General features: G+C 39.6%; 1 protein-coding gene across 3 annotated transcripts in view; it reads right to left on the bottom strand.

Annotated features, from left to right (window-relative positions):
- RASGRF2 (Ras protein specific guanine nucleotide releasing factor 2) overlaps nt 1–12,625 on the bottom strand; it is a 264,596-nt gene that overhangs the window by 206,891 nt on the left and 45,080 nt on the right. The gene's annotated exons all lie outside the window — the stretch shown is intronic.

Here is a 12,625-nt window from a genome sequence, read left to right as displayed (position 1 = left end):
TCACCCTATGATTCATTACCTCCTCCTCTTTCTTGTTTTTTCCCTTTCTTCTTTCTGTAGCTGCTTATGAGGTGGAAATGAAATGCATTTTAAACATTGGATATATTGATGAAACTGAGTTTTATGTTCTTTATTCTAACGTTTACTCTGAATTTAATCTTCACATATCTCAGTACTTAACCCAAACTGACAACTGAGCTGTCTTTAACACTCATGGGAGCTTCAACTAATGTTTTCCTGGTACGTCTGGCCCTTCAGAAGGGTAGAGTCTCCCATCCCTGAGCCCTAGAGGCACAGAGAACTCCCTCGAAACCTGACTTGCTGCCACTGTAAGACAGTAAATGGGAGAGAGAGAACTAAGATGAGGCAGAACAAAAATAACAGTAGGGTCAGCATAAAACGGGGGGAAATACTTCGTTTCTTGATACCATTCCCTCCCTTCTCCTCACACTTCTACTCCTTCATACTTCTCACTATTAAAATGTTACTTGCAAGGGGTTTCTCTACCTGTCCCAGCTAATCATTGTGCCAGCTGGTGGGGCATTAACTGAAGAAGAAAAGCCTAGAGTCTTTTTTTCTTTTTTTTTTCTTTCTTTCTTTCTTTTCTTCTTTCTTTTTTTTTTTTTGTTTTTTGTTTTTTTTTTTTTTTTTGAGACAGTCTCGCTCTGTCGCCCAGGCTGGAGTGCAGTGGCGCAATCCCGGCTCACTGTAACCTCTGCCTCCCAGGTTCAAGTGATTCTCCTGTCTCACCCTCCCAAGTAGCTGAGATTACAGGTGCCCATCACCATGTCTGGCTACTTTTTTTTTTCTTTCCTTTTTTGTATTTTTAGTAGAGACTGGGTTTTGCCATGTTGGCCAGGCTGGTCTCAAACTCCTGACCTCAAGTGATCCACCTGCCTTGGCCTCCCAAAGTGTTAGGATTACAGGCATGAGCCACTGCACTCTGTCCAGAAAAGTCTAGAGTCTTATCTTTGTCCCAGCTTTTCTCTAGGAGCAGAAATATTTCATTTTCGTGGCTCAGTGACTGGTGTTTACCATAATTCTATCCCATGGGCAGGTTTAGCTCCAAGAATATTCTATATGAATTAAAGAAGACTGACTTCCCAATTCATTTATAGAGTCTATCTTTTCATATCATGGTTATACAGCATGTTAAAGTTCATTCTTTATTATCAAATCATCCAGCTGCCACCTCCACATCTTCTGAGGAACAAAGATCTAAGAGGCTGAATTCTTAGCACTCCCGCCCTATTGGTTCCATTCCCTTTAAACCCCTCAATTCAGAGGCCTTGCCATGGGCACTTTTGCTTCAGTAGAAGCCAGTTTCTCAGATTTACACCAGCACTGAGCAGGCCGTGTGGTTCAGCAGGAGCCGGAGGCTAGAAAGCAGACATCGGGACTCTCTTGGGGAAACAGTGTGAACTCTGGCAAGTCCCACTTTGTGCTCAGTTTGTTCTTGGGTCAAGTGGAAACAAGCCTACCCTTCCTACTAACCCCTAGGTGACGATCAAATGCAGTAACACACATCAACATGCCTTGAAAAGTATGAAGTGCATCCTGTCATTGCTGTAATAGTGGAACCGCCAGAGTGCACCTGGAAACTAGTCACCTCCAGGCTGCCTAGGACACTGGACTCCTGGCGGAGCTGTGAAACTGGGTAATTTCAGTGTTCTCTCCTTTTTTTGGCCCTTCTTGCCTCAGATAAATGTGCTCATGCATGGGGAAAAGAAGAAAGGGATGTATGACGATTACCAACCAGCACATAAAAAACAGTATGACCCAGTGTTGTCATGCTATCTTTGTTGGGGTGGTTGTTAGTCGTTTTGTTTTTGCGGACTTTTGGGTAGATGTTTGACAGTCATAATGAAAACAGTTCTGATTCTCCCAGAGGCAAGAGTTTTCTAAATCATTTGTCCCAATAGAAGACAACACACAGAGTAGAAATTTGAAATTATGAATAAAGCAAAGCATGAGCCTTAATAAAATCCACACTACGCTACTAGATCAGCTTTTATACACTGCCTTAAAATATATTCTTCCTTTTTTATTTCTACTTTTTACATTCTTAAAGGAGGTAATGAATATATTCTTCTATTAAATGCATTTTGATAGATAAGAATTGCACTCAGAATCCAGCTCCTGGAGTTTGGCTGCATCCTATTGCGGTTTTCTCCCACAACAGGAAAAACACATTCAGTCTGGCTTCTAAATTTTACAAACCGAAGCAAATTAAACTGTGCTCACTGGAGAGTGACAAGGACAACAAGGAGTCAGAAAGCCTGTCATTTTAAGAATGGCTAAGAGAACTTAATATATTAAGTTGCTCTTCAAATCTCTGAAAGGCTATCTTATAAAAATGTGGACAGAGAAACTTTTATCAACCAAGGAATCTGAGAATCTGAGCTCCCATAAGTCACCAAGCCTATTGAGATTTATGCAAAGGGAAGCTTGCTGCATGGGGGCTTAAGTCATAATCCCCAATCTGCAGGCAAAGACAATGGTTCCTCTCTGTGTTTTGTTAAATTCTCATACAAGTTCCTGTCTTTCTCTTGTATTACCATTCCAGCTAGGGATTGATGTTGAAGATAACATTTGATCTATACGATTCTCTTCAGCCCCCTCCCAGCTCTCTCATTTACTTTGTTTACAGGGAGATAGCCAACGCTCATCAGCCTCAGAGCCACTGACTGAGCACACTTATGAGTTCAGTCACCATTGTCACCATCTTCTCTTACAGGGTGATGACTAAGTCTTTTATAAGGTTGTGCCTGGTTTATACTGGTAATCATCAGTTACACTTATCAAATTAGCTTGGAAACACCATTGCATTGATGAATTTTAATCAGAAGCATTGGGTGAATTACATTCTAAAAGTGCCAGAAAGAATACTGAAAAACATTGTTTCATTTTTTGCATTTTAAGTGCTAACTACTCAATGAATTTAAGTGCAATAATTATTAACACAAATTCATTGACCAACACTCAGAGATGGAAGCCCTAATAATAATCATATAATAATCAAATTATCATATATATCCAAAATGTCATATGCTCATGAAGCAACAACTAGATAATATAAAAGGACTAACTAATGTGCTTTATAAAGAGGTTTTCTAAATCAGTAGGAAAAAGCTATATATACCAATAGAAATGTGGGCAAAGGAACAGAATATTCACATGCCCACAAACAAAACAAAATGAAAAAATTATAAAACACCTGAAAATGTGAAAAAAATCACTGATAATCAAAGAAATGTATATTTGCATATTAAGACAATTTTGCCAAAATTACAACTTTTTTTTTTGTAAATAGCTCTTAGAGCTGATTCCTTTATTTATTTATTATTTATTATTAGTTTTTAAATTTTACTTTAAGTTCTGGAATACTAAATTAGTTCAACAATTGTGGAAGACAGTGTGACAATTCCTCAAGGATATAGAACCAGAAATACCATTTGACCCAGCAACCCCATTACTGGGTATATATCCAAAGGATTATAAATCATTCTACTCTAAACACACATGCACACATGTTTATTGCAGTCAAATTACAACTTTTTTAAAATAATAAAATCTGGAGTTGGAAAGTGTAGTGTGCTGATTGAAATAAAAATGGCTACAATCTTTGTGAAGATGGTTGACAATCTGCATGACAGGCTTTAAAATATTCCCAGGCTAAGCTCTGTAGCTCACACCTGTAATGCAACACTTTGGGAGGCTGATGTTGGAGGACTGCTCGAGTCCGGGAGGTCAAGGATACAGTGAGTCATGACTGTGACACTGCACTCCAACCTGGGCAATAGAATGTGACCCTGTCTCAAAAGTAAATAAACAAATAAATATATGATTCCCATTTTCATAGAGGATTCTATACCAATAAAATAATTGGAAATATATACAATGACTATGTACAACAATGTTCTTAGCATCATTAATAATAATAAAAATGTCCAACAATAGGGGACAAGTTAAATAAACTGTGGAATATTTATACTGGAATAATCTGAGCAACTAAATTAAAAATCATGCTCCCTAAGAATATTTTCAGGATTATTCCTAGGAACATTACTTATTTTAAACAATAAGTTTTAAAGCAAGTTGTAAAAGAGCATATTAGCACATTTCAGTTACTGCCCACCACAGGAATACAGAGTTTGGTGACTGGGTGTTGATGTGGTTTGGCTGTGTCCCAACCCAAATCTCATCTTGAATTCCCACATGTTGTGGGAGGGACCTAGTGGGAGGGAACTGAATCATGGGGGCAAGTCTTTCCTGTGCTGTCCTTGTGATAATGGATAAGTTTCATGAGATCCGATGGTTTTAAAAAGAGGCATTCACCTGCACAAGCTCTCATCTTTTACCTGCCACCGTCCACATAAGATATGACTTGCTCCTCCTTGCCTCTTTCTTTTGTAAATTGCCCAGTCTTGGGTGTGTCTTTAACAGCAGCGTGAAAACAGACTAATACAAGTATGAAACAAATTTTGTAAATAATAATAATAATATGTCTAGAAAAGCACTAGTAAATGGAAGAAGAAGACATAAAAGATAAATATTATATAAAAATTTAAAACTTTTGCAGGATAAAATACACCATGAGCAAAGGTGAAAACAGACTGAGAAGTCATTTACAATGTAAAGGTTAACTGATTATAATCCACATATATAATCAATAAGAAAAAGATGATCCATAGGAAAAATGGGAAAACTATAAGTAGGCAAGTTACAAAATAAAAAAGAGAACTTTCTAATGAATGTAAAAACATTCTCACTCTCACTAGAATTTAGAGAAAAGCCAATCAAAACATTGTCACCCATCAGACAGGGTACTATAACAGCTTTACAAAATTATTGTTGAACATGGGGAAATGGGAACACTGATACAACATTGGTAAGACAAAACTGATAACACCAACTGTGGAGAGTCATTTGATAATATCTATTAAAATTTTAAATAAGTTTCTAGTTCCAGTAATAGTAGCTTTCACTAACCCTCCAGCAGAAAACAATTAGAAATTTGGGATAATATATACAACATACATACATTTGGAATAACATATATGCACACACACACACACCATAATATGTAGCATAACATATATATATATAAAAAAACAAATATATTTGGGACAACATATATAACTATCTGACAACAAAATTCAAGAGAGAATTTGATTATTGGAAGAAGGGAATTTCTGCATTGTGCATGAGCTCCATGTTTATGTAGCTTTTCACATGAGGGCACACCACAGCTCAGGTGGTATGGCACAGCCACAAGTCAAGCAGAAAGCCACAGTTTCACGGGTCTGAGGAGTAACTGAGGACAGAACTGAGATATGCCAGAGTAATAAAAATTTAAGGGAGAAAGAATGGTTAAGGGAACCACAGAGAGGATGTCCTAAAATCTGCCTTAGAAACTTTGCTCAAATCTTCGACTGGACCCTGAATTGTGAAGGGAAGTTCCAAGGAACCCAGTAGAAAGCAAGAGCTGGAAGACTGAAAAACTGATCAAATATTTCAGCTGCTACCTGCTAAAGGAAAGACAGAGTTTAGAGATTGAGTCAGCCAAGTAAACTGCCTGATAGAGTTAAAATGAACACTCTTCAGAGGAAAATAACAGAATACAGAGTGTCTTAAAACTCTCTGGGGGTGATGCAGCCATTTTCATATTTGGTCCATTCATATGCTTCTTTCCAAGTCTGTTGTCCCTAAACTTTCAGTCACTTTCCTTCCAATCCCCTGATTCCAGCCAGGCTATTCACCACTGCCATGCTTCTGTACGTACTTGAACATCAGGCAGCTTTCCTTCCCGCCCAAAGTGGATGACCAGGTGCACAACCTTGTCACACACAGTCTTGCAAGGCCGTCTTGAGCTGTGCCATCCATAACCCAAGGTTGGGCTTTTTCCTTCTGCCTCCTCTGCTTGTACAGGATCCTCTAGACAGCAATGAGCATTTGCTGAGAAAGGGGTGCTGTTCTAACAGTGGTGGATGCTATGGAGGTGAATAGTAAAAACTGTCAGAATTGTCCCACCTCAGTCTGAAGTGGCTGGACCTTTACATCACCCCCTCACTCAGGCACTGAATGTGGGCTGCCTCAGGAAGGGCATAACCTGGGACGAGGTAGTTCTCTACAGCTGCAGTGACTCTGAAAGAGCCAACAGAAGCTGTCTAGAGCCTGTCTGCTGACCACACGCTACAGCTGGGGAGCAACTCCTTCTCTGGGGCAGAGATCTGCTGGATGTAAATGTCTCCCTGTCTACCAAAATCCCAACTATCTACCATCAGGTAAATAAATGGTGTGTGGTATGTTAATGCAGTGGAAAACTGTTCAGCAAGAAGAATAACTACTGATATGTACAACAACATGAATGAATCTCCCCATAAATTATTATTAATTCCACAGGAAAAAAAAATCACTTTATCATGGAGAACTCTGGCAGGCAGCATCATACCCAAGTAAATAAGGTCAAGAAAAAAATTAGAAGTTTATATAGACAGAGAGTGTAGAGGCAAATGAGGTTAAATGTTCATAGCTAGGAAATCTGGGTAAAGGACACGAGTTCTTTGTACTACTCTTGCAGTTTTCCTGATGTTTGAAATAATAACAAAATGAAAAGCTTTTCAAAGCTGGGATGCTAGAAGGCAAGTTCATGGTCATAGCTCCAGGCATCATGGATCTGCTATAAAAGTTCAGGCCACCAGCAACATTGTACAGCTTTTGCACTTATGTCAATAGGTGACAAAAAGCAAGATTTTGAGCAATTTTGAACTGACCCTTTACTCTAAAAGAAAAAGAAATATATATAATGTCTATGTATATATAACGTGTATGTTTGTAAATGGATACAGAAAAATACTGAAAGTATATACTAAATGAGGAAAATGTAAATTATGTAAATGCCAATTCCAAGTAACTTTTTTTTTTCTTTTCTTTCTTTTTTTTTTTTTTTGAGATGGAATTTCCCTCTTGTTGCCCAGGCTGGTGTTTAATGGCTCAATCTCAGCTCACTGCAAGCTCTACCTCCCGGTTTCAAGCGATTCTCCTGCCTCAGTCTCTGGAGTAGCTGGGATTTCAGGCATGTGCCACTATGCCTGGCTAACTTTGTATTTTTAGTAGAGAGGGGGTTTCTCCATGTTGGTTAGGCTAATCTCAAACTCCTGACCTCAGGTGATCCACCTGCCTCGGCCTCCCAAAGTGCTGGGTTTACAGGCATGAGTCACCATGCCGGGCCCCAAGTAACTATTTTCTAGTAAAATACTCACTCAGATGCTCAAAGAGCACATACAGGAATATTGGTTTAATGGCAAAAAGAAGCAACAACCTAAATGTCTACCAGTAAAGTGATAGCTAAATAAACTATAACACGGTCATATCATGAAAAAATAGTTTCAAAGAATGAGTTAGATCTACACGTACCAAGATAAATACGACAGGCAATTAAAAAAAGCAAGCTAGAGAAAAAATACAGAATCAGTAACATTATGAAAAAGTATTCATAAAAGTAACTGGAAGGAAATATACCAAAATGATAATAGTGGTTACCTGTAACTTTCATCCTCTTATCCATATATTTTATGCATTTTTCAAATTAGCCATAATGAGTATACCATATACATCTTAAAATATGTCAACAGTCCTATGTGCAGTAAAGATGCGAAAAATATTCAGGGCTTACTGAACATTTTCCTGCTTTGAAACATACAAATGTAATGCTGCAACATAGCAATGTGAAAAAGAGAGCTATTTGGTATGCATTTATTTAGAAGTAGAAAAATATACAATGAGTTACTGGAAACATCTATGTAAATAAAAGAACATGAAGCACATCTGGTGGACATGTCTGGCTATTAAAAACCACAGGCGCAGGATTAGGAAGGGAGCTTACAATGTTGCCTGAATGTGACTACTAACGATGGTTTTGCTGGGCCTCTTTCCCTAAGAAGACTTTTAATATTAAAAATACATTTTCACCTCATTTGCTGATAGCTGAAAGCTTACAGCTGTCAGACTTTTAGAAGAAAATGACAGTCTCAAATCACGCAAAATCAGAATGGCTAAGAATACCAAACTTCGGTGCTGGGAAAGAAAATTGGCACTTGCTCATGTGCATTACCTAGAGCTTTACATTTTTGCTGCTTCTCCAAAAATCTTCAAAAAGCAAAACTTCTCTCGAACTCTCCAGAGTAACGTGTTTTTCATTGAGCTCACACCACACCACACTCTTATTTCTCATACATAACAAATAATTCAGTTCTGTGCCTTACACATTTGACCTTTTTTCATTGTAAAAATACAAGCCAAATACCATGGCTTCTGTCCATCTATGCACATTATTTCCCTCTTAAGAAAAAGTTTGAGTTTTTTGTTCATGAAAATAATACACATATATAATAAGGAAAATACAGAGAGCAAAATTAGAGAGGAAAATTCATTCATAACGCTACCATCATCCAAAGACAGCCACTGTTAAATCTTGATGTATAGCTCTCTGATCTATTTTCTTTCTTTTTTTTTTTTTTTTTGAGACGAAATCTCGCTCTGTCACCCAGACTGGAGTGCAGTGGCATGATCTCAACTCACTGCAACCTACCTCCCGGATTCAAGCAATTCTCCCGCCTCAGCCTCCCGAGTAGCTAGGACTACAGGCACCCATCCCCATGCCCGGCTAATTTTTGTATTTTTATAGAAACGAAGTTTCACCATATTGGCCAGGCTGCTCTCGAACTCCTGACCTTCTGATCCGCCTGCCTCTGCCTCCCAAGGTGCTGGGATTACAGGTGTGAGCCAATGTGCCCGACCTCTCTAATCTATTTTCTAAAACCATTTTAATACAGTCATGCTCATGCTGCATATGCAATGCTATTCTAGCATATTTTCCAGGTCACATGATAGCTTAAGCATTTTTGCATATTATTTAAAAATGTAGTAAACATTTATAAAACATACATAATGTTACATAGAGATGATACACTACTTAAATATTTACTTAAATTATATTTGCCTATTTTAACGTTTGGAAGGTTTTTAATTATTCCTTATAAATCTTGGTATATACAATTTTTTATTTGACTTTTGGGTTACTCCATTGGTGGAGATTCTCAAGAACAGATGAAAGACATGAATAACTTGGTTTTTGGAAGCTTGTTTTTAGACTTGCTTTAGGGATATTTGCTCCTCCTGTTTGCCAAGTCTGATGTGATGCTCCATCTGACAGACATGATAATCAGCTACTAAACAACACTCACATCACAATTTTAGCGACTGAGTGGCCCCATATGTGATGCTATATCTGGAAATTCTAGGCAGTTGATGGCTCCTACCCTCTAGAAGCTTACATCTGCTCTCAGGGTATAAGGGGAGTTCACTAACCTGGGCAGCATATGATGATGTTCATTATCTGCCTATCTAGGCATGAAAATGGTAACATATCCATTCACTGCTTAATATATGGCAGGCATTGCTCTGAGATTCATCCTGCATTTTCTCATTGAGTTCTCATGATGAGCCCATAATTTATTCCCCTTTTACAGATGAGGAAACAGGCTGAAAGAGGCAGGACACTCACCCACAACCCATCAGGGCATGTGTTCTCAAGCTGCAGGCTAAGGGGTAGTAGTGGACTCCCACTGGTCCACCACACTCTGCTGTGAGTATCTGTTGTGAAAGCTATCTATGAGGCAAAGCCAACCAGGTCATATGAGTCAAAACCCAGGAATCTGACATGAAGCTTTACTTGCCGAGACAATCAACCACAAAAGGATGGATCACATGGAAAGGAAAAAAGAGATGGGCTGGAGCCTGTATAGATAAGAGGTATGTCCAGAAAATACATTTCCAAAAAATCATCAAGTTTACAAAGCTCTATTCTGCCCTTGAATTTTATAATGGTTCTAGATGCCACCCTAGCCATTTCTGCTCTCATTTCTAATATTACATTAGCAGCCTAAGAGACAGGAGGTGCTGCAAAAGGGAGAGGAAGGAGGGAGGGAAGAAGGGAAGGAAGAGGGGAGCAATCCATTTTATCCATTATTTTATCAACCATCTTATTTTTGAAAGTGTCATGCTGATATGTATTTTACAGAGACACATACACTGATCTTAAGAAGATTACAGTTTAGCTGAAGAGCTAAATTAGGCACTCATAAAGCAATTAAATAACATTATAAGATTAAGTAACAGTGCAAGATGTGTCAAAGTGCTAAAATAAGCTGTATGAAAACTGAAACTGGCCAGACACGGTGGCTCATGCCTGTAATCTCAGCACTTTGGGAGGCCGAGGCAGGTGGATCACTTGAGGTCAGGAGTTTGAGACCAGCCTGGCCAACAGGGTGAAACCTCGTCTCTACTAAAAACACAAAAATTAGCCAGGCGTGGTGGCACATGCCTGTAATCACAGCTACTGGGGAGGCTGAGGCAGGAGAATTGCTTGAACCTGGGAGGTGGAGGTTGCAGTGAGCCAAGATCGTGCCACTGCTCTCCAGCCTGGGTGAAGAAGAGACTCTGTCTCAAAAAAAAAGAAAGAAAAAGAAAACTGAATCCATCATCATCCACTTTTTCCAATTCCTACACATTTGAGATAGCTGGTTCTGTAAATCAGACTAGACAGTGTAAATTTGGCCTAACAGAAAGTGTTTACCATAGATGAAGACAATAAATATCAAAGTTCATTGCACAAACAGAGCAAAATACATTTGAGTTGCTCCCAAAGGATGAATCCCAGAAGACTAGAGCACCTCAGGCAAGAAGAATGGTCCAGAATATGGAGAGAATAGGTGTGAAAAGACTGGCACATGTGAGACAAGTCTCTTGCTGGATGGCCCTGGGAAGCTGAGGGTATTGGAACCCTTCCATTACTGCCATGGCAAAGGGATGAGGATGCTTCCATTGCTTTTCCTGCTCACATCTCTATCTTCAGTTCACTCCTCCCAAATGAGAAGCTGCATCGGATCTGCTTGCTCAGCATTTTGCATTTACTGGGTGACTCCTCTGTGGATGAGGTCACTCCTTTGAAGATCAATACATGGTTATCCTTCTCTCTCAGTTGCACCTGCGATTAGGTGAGCAAGGCAAGCAGTTATCGTGGAGGGGCAGCTGATCTGAATAGTTCACTTTCCTCATCCTACGCCAGCCTTCAATATTTACCATAAATGCAAGGACCACCCTGAGAAAGTTGAGTTTGTTGGTATGAATTTTTTTAATGGAAAAAGAAAGTGAGGGAGTATATGGCCAACTAACCCTCACCATGAAGGAAAAAATGACATCCCGGGGCAGCTGACAATGGGGCTCTGTGAACACTTGGTGCCAGTGTGGAGATGTTCTGGCCTCAAGGCAGCTCCAGGGAGAGGGTCCCTGGGGAAGAACGAGCGCCTTCCTCAGGGCAGAAGAGCCTGCTTCACTGTACAGAGTGGTCTCTCAGGAGCTTGAAAAGTTAATGAAGCTGCTTGAGCTTAAAAACCAGAAAGTAGGCAAAAAGAAAAACAAGTTCAACCTTCCTCCAACACAGGAAATAATTTGAAACCGCAATCAGAAACTTTTTGAGCATTATGAAAGTGTAGAGGCCAAGGGAAAACTCCTCCCCTTCACCTTCTGCGGGTTTCCTGAAAGTCACACCTCCTCCCAATGAGGAGCCACATCTGACAAAAGGAAGGTTAACAGGAGAAGAGGCATACACATTTATAATCGCGTATGGAGGTGGGCGGATCACACAGTGATTACTCCACCACACTCTGAGGTACAGATGGTTAATGGTTATGTACCCTTCTTCTGAGGAGAAACGGAGATGGGGAAGTGTGGCTTATTTTAGGGGGTGTGTAAACCAGTTTTAGGAGAACGCCATGGAACATACAATGGCCTGGGACAACGTCTCGTAGGCCCGCAGAATAGACAATGGTTTGTGACAAGTCTGTACAAGTGTGTTGATGGACTTGGAATCTTTCTTCCTGAAACCTGTGTTCAGTTCATGAAAACTCAGGAAAGTGACCAGAAGTAATTGTTTTCTTCTTTGGCAGGTCTGGACTTTAGGCAGATAAGGGAACTTAAGAGAACAATTTCATCCTGTGCTTCGGGGCAGACCGAGAAGTGGGGAAAGGGGGATCAGAGAGGCCTTGAGGCTCCTTCCTCGGTTCAGCATGACAAAGCACCATAGTTTGGGGCATCAGCTTCTGAACCCCAGCAAAGGGAATAAGCATTTTGATAGCTTCTAAATCAGCCAAAACACAGGAGGAAGAAGTGGGTTAGCTGTTCTGGGGTATGGAACTATTAGATTCTAACACAGACTTATCTCTGTCTACTACATATGAAGCTTTCTACCCACTATTCTAGAAGGTAAACATACTTTCAGAAACATCTTTACACTTTCAAAACTATCATGGCTTTACCAAAACCACTGAACTCAAAAGACTTCTCACTTTCAAAGGTCCTTCAACCAAAGTTAGAAGCATATTAAGTGAAATCAAGACCAGTCTGAAGGGCAATCAAAACAGGATCCCCATAGAAAACTGTGCACTGAGTGTGACTACAGCCCAATAAACAACTAAACAACCTAAAGGGGCAAGTTAGACAGGAAATACACCAAAAATTAAAGCAGATGTCCTTGGGTGATACAAATGTGAGTAAGTTTGGT

Source organism: Macaca mulatta, chromosome 6 (genome assembly GCF_049350105.2).
Source record: "Macaca mulatta isolate MMU2019108-1 chromosome 6, T2T-MMU8v2.0, whole genome shotgun sequence".
NCBI classification, from domain to species: Eukaryota; Metazoa; Chordata; class Mammalia; order Primates; family Cercopithecidae; genus Macaca; species Macaca mulatta.
This window is presented reverse-complemented; position numbering and strand designations above follow the sequence as displayed.